General features: G+C 36.1%; 1 pseudogene; it reads left to right on the plus strand.

Annotated features, from left to right (window-relative positions):
* The window catches only part of LOC149185662 (uncharacterized), a 43,711-nt pseudogene extending 30,448 nt beyond the window's left edge, over positions 1 to 13,263 (plus strand).

Genomic DNA, 13,263 nt, shown 5'->3' on the forward strand with positions numbered 1-13,263 from the left:
TATGTGATCTAAGCCCAAACGAAGCCAAGTGAAACCCAAGCGAAAAAGAAACAAATCACTTGAAAAAGCTTTGACAACTACCGAGCAAATGCAAAAGGTAATCACAAAGTCGACTAGATGATCAAAGAACCCAAGACTCCTACGGAAGGCTCGATGCACCAAGCCACTAGATGCCCTAGGGCTAAAAGGTGTAATCGATAGAAAAAGGCAAACACCCGAAGGATGAAGGTCTAAAACCAGTCAAACCAGGATCAAACACACTCTAGTAATTGAAAAAGACACAGCAAGACACAAAATCCAAGCTCAGAGGGCTTAAGGACAAGCAAACTGAAAAGTTGACAGGCCTGGCGCGACTGTCAGGCTGCAACTCGCGGTTTTATAGGATTGGCGTGGGTTGTCTTTGAGCAACTTGCACCAATAGCGCGGCTGTAAGGCTAAAAAGCGCGCTAATTAAGTTTGCTAAATCAAAAACAAAAGCAAGCGACCCAGGGCTTGAAGACAGTATCTAGGCAAACTAAGAAGCAAGAAAAAGCAAGAAATCCAACCCAGAAAGCTATTTAAGTAATCAAAGCAAGAAAAACCAAAGAGACGAGACAAACTCCAAGTTGTTTAGTCCATAAACTAAACCGGAGATTGATTGAAGTGGCGTTGATCTACTTCACTAATGCAAAGCAATAACGTTTCGAAGGTTACCTGGTCGTACTTCAGGCTCCGTCTAAAGTTTACAAATCAAACAAAAAGATCTCCCCAGCGGAGTCGCCAAATTGTTGTGGAGGTAAATCCCCTCTGCGGACAGAGGCGATCCCTACTAGCCGAGACTAGGTCTAGCAACAATCAAACAATGCTATCACGCAAGTTCCTAATTGCAAATTAAGGGTGGATGATGAAAAACTACTTGGATTCCAACGCTAATATTCGTAGAAGAGACGTCGCCCTCGTTCCTTTGCTTTGACTGGTCACGATCCCCACGATCTCCGTGATTGGACACCTGCACATGCAAAGAACAACACGAATACAAGCATAAAATCCAATAGATGCAATTATATATCAGTCAGAAAAGATATAACTCAACATCAATCATTACAAAGGACAATGAGAGTGGAACCATAATGATAGTCATCTATTATTGATAAACAACAAAGAAGAGTACAACCATAGTTCTGACGTCGAATCCTCCTTTGGCTGGGTGATCAGCTACACAAGTCTTGCAAAGCTTGTTGGGATGGGAAACAAGCCTCTCTCTCCTTGGTGACAAGAATCTCATCACTTAGATTTGGCCTTATGGATGCAAAGAAGGCTCTTGCAACTTCAATCTCTTGAACTCCTGGAACTCTTACTATCACTAGCATTATGCTGGAACTAGCTTGCTCAAGGCATAGAGACAAGCTTTTATAGATAGAGGGGAAGGAGATAGGATCAACCACAATTTCCATGGGATTGGCTTTATCACTTAGAAATTTCCATGAAAGGTGGCAAACCACTTCCCTTCTATGGCGATTCGAAGCCAAACCATCCTAGCTCAACATAGGTTCAGTTGGTGAATGGGTTAAGGAGAACTTTCGGAAGCTTTGTTGGTTAAAAACTTTACCCAACTAGGTTGGCGCGAGTGCAACTCTGAGACAGAGCGCCAACTGGCGCGCCCTCTTTAGAGGATTTCCCCCATTGGCGCGAGCAGTACACTATGGAACCGCGCCAATGCAAAAAGAGGTATTTTCATGGGTATTCTGCAGGAGATATCTTCAGGGCATATGAAGCTCATACTTAGAGGAATATAATGCAAGTGGTTTCAGGTCATGTCAATTCTCACAGGTCCCGGAATGAGTCCTCCAGTGTGCGGGAGAGGGGTAACAGGGACGGTGACAAACGGTGACAAATTACTGTGTAACAGTCCCTTTGGAATAAAATTATTTGATAGTTGGATAACATCATGATTATCAATCTCGGATTTCAAATCTGAAGTTTCATTCCCTTCTGCGTTTTCACTTATTTCAGCTCTATCATCATCAATTTGCAAAAACGAAAAATCATCTATTGCCTGTAAAAATGATTTCAGTTGTCCATCGTCTTGAAATATTTGCCAATATTTGAGGTTATATGGGACAGAAGGCCTGTATTTGACTTGAATTTGATATAATACATCAGTATGATCAAGGATTTTAAAAGCACTAACAGAGACAACCAAGGCATCTGCGTGAATGTTTTGATTTATGGGAATGTAAGTCAAATTAAAGGCAACAAAAAGATTTTCTGTAGGTTTTAACCCTGTACAGAAATTACCTGCATACGAATTCTTAAACAAAGAAAATAAACAATGCGAGAGCATAACCCATAAAACACATATGCACATAGATTTTTCCCTGGATCCCAAAACCGGGACTACCAGCTTGATTTTCATTATGTTCCTTTCAATGTTACAATACATATTTATACATGCCGAAGCATCCAATACCATGGACCGAAAAACCATCGCGTCCAATACCATGTGCCAAAATCATGCACAAAACCATAGGTAGGTTCGCCCAACCTAATATAGGGTCCAAAAAAAATTTCCCGGGGCGCTGCCCTGGACCTCGTAGAGGGGGGCTACCCGCCACCCTCAAACCCCCCGGACAGGGGGGGCTGCCGCCCCCCCTGTGACCCAACATTTTCCACTAAATCCCATACCTCATTTCGGTAGGACCGAAGTCATGGGTGTTTGGTCTGGCAAGAATTTTTTACTTGTTTAACAATAAGTTCAGAATCGGTAAAAACACTTAAGTTCTAAAATTTCAGGCTTTTGGCTAGCTGCAATTCTAAAAGGAAAGCTTCATATTCAGTACCATTATTAGTAACTTCAAAATCTAATTTACATGATTGTGTTTTATTTTCCTTTTTAGGAGAAACTAAAATAGTACCAGCTCCTGCCCCATCTTTCATGCAAGAGCCATCAAGGAACAATTTCCAAATATCAATTTGTTTTGGTTAAGGAATTTCAATTACTTCAATTTTGACTTGAGTTTTATGTTGGCTTGAAGTGAGCTGAAAACAACCAAAATCTTGATCTATTGCATATATTGGATGGTTTCTTGGCTGGTCGGTTTTATAAACATTATGTGCAAATATTACCTCCCTATATAATCTTAATTGCTCTCCTCCATAAACAAGAATAGTAGCATATGACATGTCCATCTGTAGAGTTCCTCCTAGTTTGGCACAACATGACCTAGAAAGGAGCATTCCAAACTTGGGAGGGATATCTGTAACAACAATGTCAAGTACTACACTTTTTACCAGAATCTGGGCAACGGTAACCACTAAATCCTTGATCAATCCTAAGTAGGGCACCCTTTTGGAATCAAAGGTGTACAGGTCATGGTAGGAATTAGTGATATCTAATTTCAAAAGGTCCATGATCAATTTTGGCATAAGGTTGTGTGATGCTCCTAAATCAAGCATACAATTGTATAACATGGAGTCATTTGTTTTAAGAGTTACATAGAAGGGAGGCACTATCTCATCTATCATGTCTGAACTAGGGCCAAAAACTACTGGTGGTTTTTCATCTTGCAAGCTTATGACATCACCTTCAACATCAACCGAGGTGTTTTGTATCCATTTTGTCACTTGGATTTTGTAACCAGGGTTTTTAGAAAGTTCTGACAATGGAATTGGGATCTTAACCCTCTCTAATTCCTTTTCAACATTAAATGCAGTAAAAATGTTTTTACCAGCTTGGGTAGTATCAATTGACTTATCTAAGGGCTGAATAAGAGTTGTTTGAGCTTCAACAGTTTTGGTACGTGGTTCAATCACTAGAGTTTCCTTTGGAGGTCTCCCAGGATTAGACCTAGGCCTAAGATCATACCTTTTATTTAATTCTGCAATTAAAAATTCAGAAAAAGCATGATATTTAGATACCTGTGCAGCTTCCTGATCCTCTTGAACCTGATTCTGTTGTGAGAGAGGAATGATGGTTGTTTGATTGGAAGAAGAAGAATCCATACTATTAATATCTTCAATTATTTTCACATTATTATCATCAGGTTGTTGGTCATCTATCAATAGAGGAGTAGGAACCTGTTGATAATTGGTAGGTCTATGAGGTTTCTCTTATACTGACCTTGATTTTGGTTTTGAGGTCTAGCAACTGTTTGTTGTATGGTCCTAGGTTGGGTCTCAATATTTGAAATCCTATTCAATAGGTTTCTAAGAAGAGATGTTATTTCATCTATTTTTGAGTCTTCTAACTTAGTCTTTGAGGAACTAGAGGCTTCTTGAGCAGTTTTGAGTTTTCTTTGGGCATTTTCTACCTTAAGTTTCAAAGAAGTTGAGGCTGCTCTATTTGCTTCTACTTCTATAGCGTTTTTTTGCATATCTGCAAGAGTTCTTGAAGTTCTTTCTTGTAGCATAACAACAAAGTCATCATCAAAAGCTTTAGAAAATCTGGACTTAACTGCTACTACAGGAGGCTTACAATCAGCAGGCATTTTGGGATAGAGTTTGTTGAATCTTTTGATAAAATATGCTACTGGTTCACCAAAGCTCCTTTTAAGCTCTTCAAATTCTGTGAGAAAATAAAGAGGATCCTTTTTGACACCCCAGTAATTTTTGAATATGGTTGTAAGCTCTTCCCAATTTATAATGGTAGCTGCAGGCAACTGCCTAAACCAAATCCTTACATTTTCCTCTAATGACTGTACAAACAATCTCATATAAACATTTTCTTGCTCAATATTCATATTGTCTACAAAGTCTAGGAAAGCTTGAAGATGGTCCTCAGCCAAGGGACCAGTTTCTCCATTGTACTTGGGAAGGTATTTTAAGTATCCAGGTGGGAATGCATCAGAGTTATTAGGTAAGACTAAGGCATTATATCTAACATGTACAATAGGTCGGAAAGCCATGACAACAGGTGGTGTATGAGGTGCTTAAAGTGTATGAGGTTGTCCAGGTGGAGTATGAGGTGTTTGTGTGGATGTAGAGGATGAAGAAGAAATACAGGAAGGAGATTGTGCTTTAGGGGTTGGTGAACTAGTTGGCGGTGAAGGAGGAGGAGATCTCCTGAAAAACTTCTTAGGAGTCTTAAGAACTAGCTTTGGGACCTGTAAAGGAATACCTTCTTTTGATTCAAAGAGAGGATTGGTATATACAGAAAAGGTCTCTTCAGGTTGTTCAGAAGAAGAAGCTTCAGGTTGATCAAAAATGGAAGGAAATGGATAGATGGTAGGGGATATGAAATCTGTGGGTTTATATTCAGGAAGATTAACACCCAAATCAGATTCAGTCTTAGGTGATCCTGGTGGAAGTGTGGGTCTAGGATGAGATTCTAATGAATGAATAAGGTAGGCTGACTTGAAATCAACTCCTTTATTTAGAAGTTCAGCAACCCTGGGTGATAAATGGGAGTAATCAAGATCAGCTGGGATATTACTTAAGGGGTCAAATGATTCTACTTCTTCAGATTGCAGGACTGAAGGGGAAGAAGAAGATGATCGGTGGTGTCCCCTTTTAGATCTAGCTTTTCTCAGAATCTTTTCAGGATTTGACAAAGGACTAACTCTGTCACCTTTTGAATGAGATCTGATATGTTTATAAGGTGCCAGCTTGGGAGTGTGGAGTCGCCAAGGTGAATGATTTTAACCTTCTAAATCCTTTAATCACCTTTAAAGGAAAAGAATGAATGAATATCATTGTCCTAGGGGAAACTTAAATGAAATTCGAATCCCCCGCAATGGCGCCAATCTGATGTTGTACCTCTGAGATGGTAGTAGGTTAGGCTACCAATGCCGGAGCATCTAAAATAGTTGTTTTGGGGGGTTTTGGGTTTAAGTTTATGGAAGACCAATGAATGAAGATAGATGCAGAATTGAAGTAATAAATCCTTTGGGGTATATTAATACTTCAGCAAGGGGCTGCTATAAAGCATTACACAATGATATAGATCAAAATAGTGGTGAGTAGAAGACAACAAAAAATATGATTATCACAGTTTCCAGACTATAAAACAGAACAATCACAAGTTGGAAAACCTCCTAAACTACATTCCAGAGGTTCAAGGCAGTATACTTAATGCTTACACAAGATGCTAATGATTTATTGATTAGAGGGGATTAGCTACACAAACAGTTGCATTAATCCAGTCTCTTAATAGATGATCACTTCATGAGCTTATAGGAATCAATTGAAACTCTAATTTTTCCTACCTAAATATCTCTGCAAGTCATAAGCATATGAAGAAATACATAATGTTTGAAAAACTGGAAAAACTTATAGGATAACGCAAACTGTGCAAGACCATATTCAGAATCCTTTGCTTTGCATTAAGGTTCCAGAAATATTTAGTACATCAAGAGTCTACAAAAGCTTCCTTCAAAGGTGGCTTCCAAGTTCAAAGTATCATTAATAGTAAAAAGCCTTTACAAGCAATGAGCTATGAATCTTCAACTCTGAACCATTTACAACTCAGAAAAGGAGTTATTTATACAACAATAAAACTACAAATATCTTAAAATTGTTTAAGATTTATTCTAGGAAAGGTAAAGATCTTCATGTAAGAAGATAGGGACAGTTATTGAATTTCTTCTTGTTGTCCCCTTTTATTCAGGCTGTGCTGGCTTCATTTGTTTGATATTTTGCCCCTTTAGCTAATTTGTTGTTTGTATCTTCATGCTAGTAGATTGCTTCAGTTAAATCCTTTCATCTGATACTCTTTAAACTATGTAAAATATGCTTTGACTTGGCTGAGTGATTTTGACTGCGCATTCCAATTTTTACTGTGTTTTTCGCAGTAAATTACATATTGTGTCTTCCAACTGTTATTCGGGCTTGTTTTTATAAACCTAGAACAACATCTTCTAACCCACACAACACAGAACTTGTTAAGAAAAACATGGTGGCTGAGGGTCTTTAATGGATCTGCCAAGCTTGAAAGACTATTGGAGGAGTCTAGGGCATATCAGAGGCTAAATGATGGCTTGAATGGCCGCAGAGGCATAGTGGAGGCTGCGTTGTGTAAACAGTAAAAACAGAGCAATAATGACTGAAAAAAAGTCTTCTTTTGAGTTATTAGGCAAAGCTTTTCGGGTGGAAAATGCTCGTACAGGGAGTGTACCTGAAATCGCCGAGGGCCGTTGGATTTGAATGGTCATGTTCTGATGGTGAAGGAGTGAAAGAGGAATACAGAGGGATTAGACATGGCGAGAACAGCTTGATTATGGATTAAAACAGAGATTAGCGTTAAAAATAATGCTTTCGAATCATTTCTGCATTCAAATCATAAAAACGATTAACACTGCAAACCTTTACAAAACACATATGGGCGTATTTGAAAATGTATTAAATGTGGCAGATAATAATATCGGGTCCGGGTATTATTCGCATATCACAATCGGAGTTGGCGGGGAGTCAAGCCCATCGCAAAGACATATGATAATGGGCGGACGCGATGTGGTATTAAACTGCAATATTTATATGGTCGGGCCCGGGCTCTCATCGCGATCGAAGATCGGATATCACAATGGCGAGGGGTGTATGCATTAGACGAGACTACAAAGGAGGTGCCGATGCGATATTGCTATGGAATATGATATATATTGTTTCAAGTCCGAGTCCATCGTAATCACATATCGCAATGGCGAAGGTGCATTCACATGAAGGACTTGCGATGCGACAATATGCGATGCGATATTAAAATACATAGTTTTATTATAAAACCAATGTATATGCATGTTTTAAAGGGTTCTTCAATCCACCTATGTGATATTTGTGGAATACATAGTTTTATTAATAAAACTATGGTATTTGCATATTTTAAAGGCCCATGGCTTCGATGATTTGCGATGCGATATGCATAGTTTCTAATGAAACTAAAGGGTTTTTGGATATTATATTAAAGGAACTATATAATACGAGAAAAGGGTGAATTTTAAGGATTTAATACATAAATTAATGTTAATATGAAAATATGAGTGGAAGGGAAAATTTTATGTGAAAAGGGGAATTATATGGTAAGAAGGGATTTTTCATGATGTTTTACTTTTCCTAGGTAAAAAGGGTTTTTACCATAAGAAAAGGGGTTCTTATGGAATGAATGATAATGAATATATGAAGGGGAAGTTGGCAAATATATGAATGAATGAGGATGAGGGAGGTTACTAAATTCACTTGTAGTCCTTCATTTGCTTCGTGTAACTGCTTCATGAGCATAGAAATATGATAAATGTACATTTTGTCCATGCAACCATTAAAATTCTGCAACCTTTCTCTACTTACCCTTTGCTTATCCTATCATTTTTTCTTCATTTAATGGGTACATTTAAGCTACCAAATCCTTATCCTTTCTTCTTATTTAACAAAAATAAACTATCTAAATCTACGCTTATAACTTCCAAGGGCACAAATAAACTGATAAGAACCTTATTATTCTCCACCTAACTATTGATCTGCCAAGATTAAATAGTTTGGACAAATATTTATTCTCTATGTAGAACATCAAATTTAAAGCTTGAAGCAATCAAGATTAAATAGTTTGACTGTCATGGGTGGTGGCATTTAAAACAAGTTGCACACAACTATTATTTTGCAGAAAAAGAGTAGTGGCATTTACACTTGCTCACTTTCAGAGTTTATTTGTTTTCTTTCTAGCTAACATTTTCTTTTTGCCTTTATTTTTTAGAGTAGCTACCCTAACATTTTCTTTGATATGGACATCATCATCAAAATATTTTTTAAACTAACATTTTATTCGCTATTGTTATGTCCATATCCTAACTTAACATTTTTTGAAATATTCTATCTAATCAAAACCAAAAAATGCTACAACAGGTACAAAATTCAAGCTACTTTCGTACTTTCTCTGTCAAGCTCCTCAGCCACTCATATGCTCTCTATGGAGTCTTATGTCACTCCATAATCAATTTGAAGTGCCACACTAGCAACCCTTGGGGCTTTTTCCCATTTGATGGGGTTTGTACTTTGACTGGGAATTTATACATATAAAACATCAACAATAAATGACTGGAGTAAAACTCAACTAAACTGAAGTAAACTTGAACTGACTGTGACACCTAGTAGACAATGGAGATAAATGTGATGACACCTAGCACACAATGAGATTAATATTTGAACAACATTGACCTGATTTGGCACTTATGCAAGAATTATGTTTAGGCTTTTCACCCACTCTGGCCTAATTAATTTGGTACAAACAATCTACAACCTTGGTTCGAAAATATTGTTCATGCCTATATAAAACTTAAGGATATGTAAAAGCATGCAAGATTTGAACAATTCTTCATGTTCTTCATTTTTTCTTTAATTTTAAAATTCTAAACTATATTTTTTATTTTAAATATAATTTTTAATTATATGTTTATTTTTTCTAATTTAAAAAAAATTAAACCTCATTAGTATAATGATTCATGTGTATTAAAACTAGAAAACCCACATTAATAAATGTGGTTGATATAAGCCAATCAATTTATAGTAACCATATTAGTACACCTTGAGGATAGGTCATCATACGCCTTCATGGTCCTCCTAAAGGTCCATCTAAAGTGTACTCAATGGCATACGAATCTTTTCTGACGCTCCCTCTAATCCATGGTAGAGGCGATAAATACGCAGAGAAGCATTAGTTCTTGATCTTGCAGAAAGACAAGCTACCCCTCTTTTCCTTCACGCATGCCACTCCTCACCTTCCTTATGTGAGGTTAGTTCCTCCCCACTCAATCAATTGAACAATCAATTTATATTAGCCATATTAATAAATACAATTATTATAAAACAATAGACCAACATCAACCATATTAATAATTATTATTAATAATTATTAGAGAAATAAAAATTTAATATTTATATTATATTTATTTTCAATAAAATTACTAAAACTCAAATTTGAAAATTATTTATTTTCAAATTCCAAACATTTGTCCTTATTATACCTCATCAATGCCATTCTTTGGAATTTAAACTACTTAAACTATATATGATTAATATCTTTCTTCACGATTTAGGTTTTAAGAAAGATATATGATTAATATCTTCTTCATGATTTAGGTCACAGTCGTAGATTACCTATGAATATTAAAAAAACATGAAATTCCACGAGCCTATATTGGTAAGTTGAAATAAGTATACCTATTCACATAATTTACATAATTAAAAATTGAAGTTTAAAATTTCTCATAAACGTTTGGTGTGATGCACATGGACAAAAGGTTGCTTTTGGAACTTATTTGAGATTGCGCATAATGTATATTTTATCCTTTAATTCTAAGCAAAATTTTTAAGAGTGATATTTTTTTAAAATAACAGATGTTGTCTAGTTGATGAATTTATAGATTCGGAAAAACATATTTGTAAGAATTATTTGACAGATATGGTCGAAAGAAAAGAATTAGAATTATTTGAAAATATGTTTGACATAATTAATAATGATTTAATTATTATTAATTATATATTTTGACTATAAGTAATTATATTTAATGATGAGTAATTATTATAAATTATTATATTTTTTAATAATTACACCATTGTTATATTTATATTTAATGATTATATAATTAATGGTTGAATAATTACAATTTTCAAATTTTTTTAAATAATAGAAAATGATTAAATATATTTAAATATAATTAATAATAATTTAATTATATTGAATTATTACTGATTATAATTAATTCTAGTTAATTATAAACAATTATATTTCTTAATAAGCATATCAATGATTGTTGGATAGTTATATTCCTCATAATTTTAGTAACAATTTTAAATTTTTATTTAATTAAAAGCAATTTAATTAAAAGTAAATGCAATAAATCATTAGATTTTTTAACAATTCCATGCATTACAGAGTTTAAATTTATGATAAAGATTTTTTTGTAAATATCAAAGAACCAAATGGCTATTGTACCCATAGAAAATTTTTGGGGCGAACCTTAGCCCATGTGCGAAATTTAAGGAGTTTTATAATTTGAAGGGGTGAATTTTTTATATTACGCCCATTTTCTATAGTTTGTCTACAAATTATTAAAAAAAAAACTAATTATTATATTTTAGCCATGAAAAATAAGCTAGATAAACATTAAAAGCCCCGATTCACCTTGTTTGCAGGTGGTGTTTGCTTCTAATCACCCCCGATTTCTAGGAATGGCACTAGTTAGGGGTTATTTCGCCCCCTACCATTCTTGGAAATCAAAGGTAAGGTTGAATTAACGAGTTTAAAGTTTGATTCACCTATATAAGAAACAAATATGTGATCGATTGAGTCACAATAGGCAGAGTGACAGAGTTGGACGATGACCTCTTGCTCCTGAGTCAAATGGTGGCCTCTTGCTCTTGAATTCCTCTTTTTCCCTGTTGCTCAATCTGCCATCGTACTCATGTATCAAAGAGGGGCCCGATCATGCGCCCAAATTCAAACCTACTGTTAATTTCAATGGAGAAGTCTTTGAGAGCCCAAACTATTGCAACACATTGAGACATGATGAACATGTCGCTGCAGAGGTGGCACTTAATACTCTTTCCCAAAGAGGCCCTTCCTGAGCTCTTGCTGCAAGAATCTTGGTATGGCTTTTGTTTTGGTGGTGTTTTGAAACTTATTTTCTAGATGATTTATTGCCTTTGATGGTCACCACATGTGGTTTAAATAGGATGAGATTGGGTATACAAAAATTTGTTAGCTCAGAGAGGAGTAGCATTTCCGGTGTATACTACTATGCGGTCTGGTCTAGACCATGTGCCCTATTTTACTTGCACTGTGGAGTTAGTCGGGTTAAGTTGCACAAGTGAATGGGCCAAGAACAAAAACAGACTGAGAAGAATGCTGCCATGACTACCTAGTCAAGTTTAAAACAATGTAAGTGCTTCTTAAAATTTCACTATTTCATATATAGTTTAAGGTGTATTTTTCTTATAATAGGTATTATAGTGTTAGATCTAAGACTTTTGGGATCCATAATGCAGATAGATGTCTTTTGAATTAATCACATAATCAAGATTTGGTCGATGTTTCGAACCAACTAAGTAGTTTAGCTTCTGTTTATATGTGAGGTTTGAAAAATGTTTTTCTACCTTGCAACTAAATAGTTTGGCATGTCTGATTTATATATGCTAATTTTATTGGTTTTTGTGGGATGGTACTGGCACACCAAATTGGGTCTTTCTCAAAGACACCTACAGAGGGAGAATGTAATAATGAGCAGGACAAAATCACTATTGCCAAAGCATTTACACAACATAGGTCTAAGGGGATAACATTAGCCCAACAGTTGAAACAATAACACTCAACATCTAGGAGAAAGATTCTCACCCAGAGACAGCGTAGCAACCATTCTGTTGAACACCAAAATTATGAACCCTTGGTTGGAGGAGCGTCACAATGGGTTTCTTCTCATTTGCCCACAAAAGGTTGTTCCAACTTTAGTTCTAGTCATAATCATCATTATCAGTGGTAGTTGCATCGTCCTTCTCTGCCATCATCTGGGTCTAGGATTTTGCATCTAATTAGGTCTATTTTTCCGTGGAAGAATATATCAGGCTCTCTTCATGACTCACCTTCATCCTCCTCTCTCTCAAGAGAAGCTATTGCAACTAATATATCTCCTGTTGGTGACTATGTTGGAAGCTCTATGCATGAGCCATTTCCATTAGCATTGTCTAGGGAAGCTATTGTAGGAAACATAGTTGGCACAAATGCTAGAATTGTACATAGAAGAGAATCTCAGAAAGTGCCCATCCCATTTGAAGAACATGAGAGAGATGAAGACGAATGACTTAAAGGTGATCTCCTAAGGGATAAAAACATTCCTACATCGGGAATTTCCAATGTATCATTGTGGGTTGCAACATTTTATTCTACCAATTTGTCACCCTAGACGAATTCAATGCAATCTTGGGGTTTGCATAGGCAACAAAAACAGTAGCAGTAGCAACAACAGAGGCAACAACAATGGATGCCACAAACTATTCCTCAACCTGGGTCATTCTTTTAAGCACTTGGATATTGTGGGTCTCCTTCATCAATGGTTGGAACTATGTCAATAAGGACATCAATACCAATGTGCTTAGCTCCTCCCTGTCGAAGGCCTCATTCAGATTTCTTAATAAATGACACCAATTTGGTGCCTTCTCCACTCCAAATTGCACCGACAATTCAAATTCAATTTGTTATCCCAGTTTTCTCTAGTCCACCTTTGTGGAGGACTTTACCACAATACCCAGACCCAAGTTCCTTTAGATAATGAAGACTCCACACTTCAATTACTCAATCAACTTAGGATTTGA

This window comes from Pinus tabuliformis, chromosome 3_1 (genome assembly GCF_031772625.1).
Source record: "Pinus tabuliformis cultivar Carrire ecotype Pingquan chromosome 3_1, CPIR1, whole genome shotgun sequence".
Taxonomy (NCBI): Eukaryota; Viridiplantae; Streptophyta; class Pinopsida; order Pinales; family Pinaceae; genus Pinus; species Pinus tabuliformis.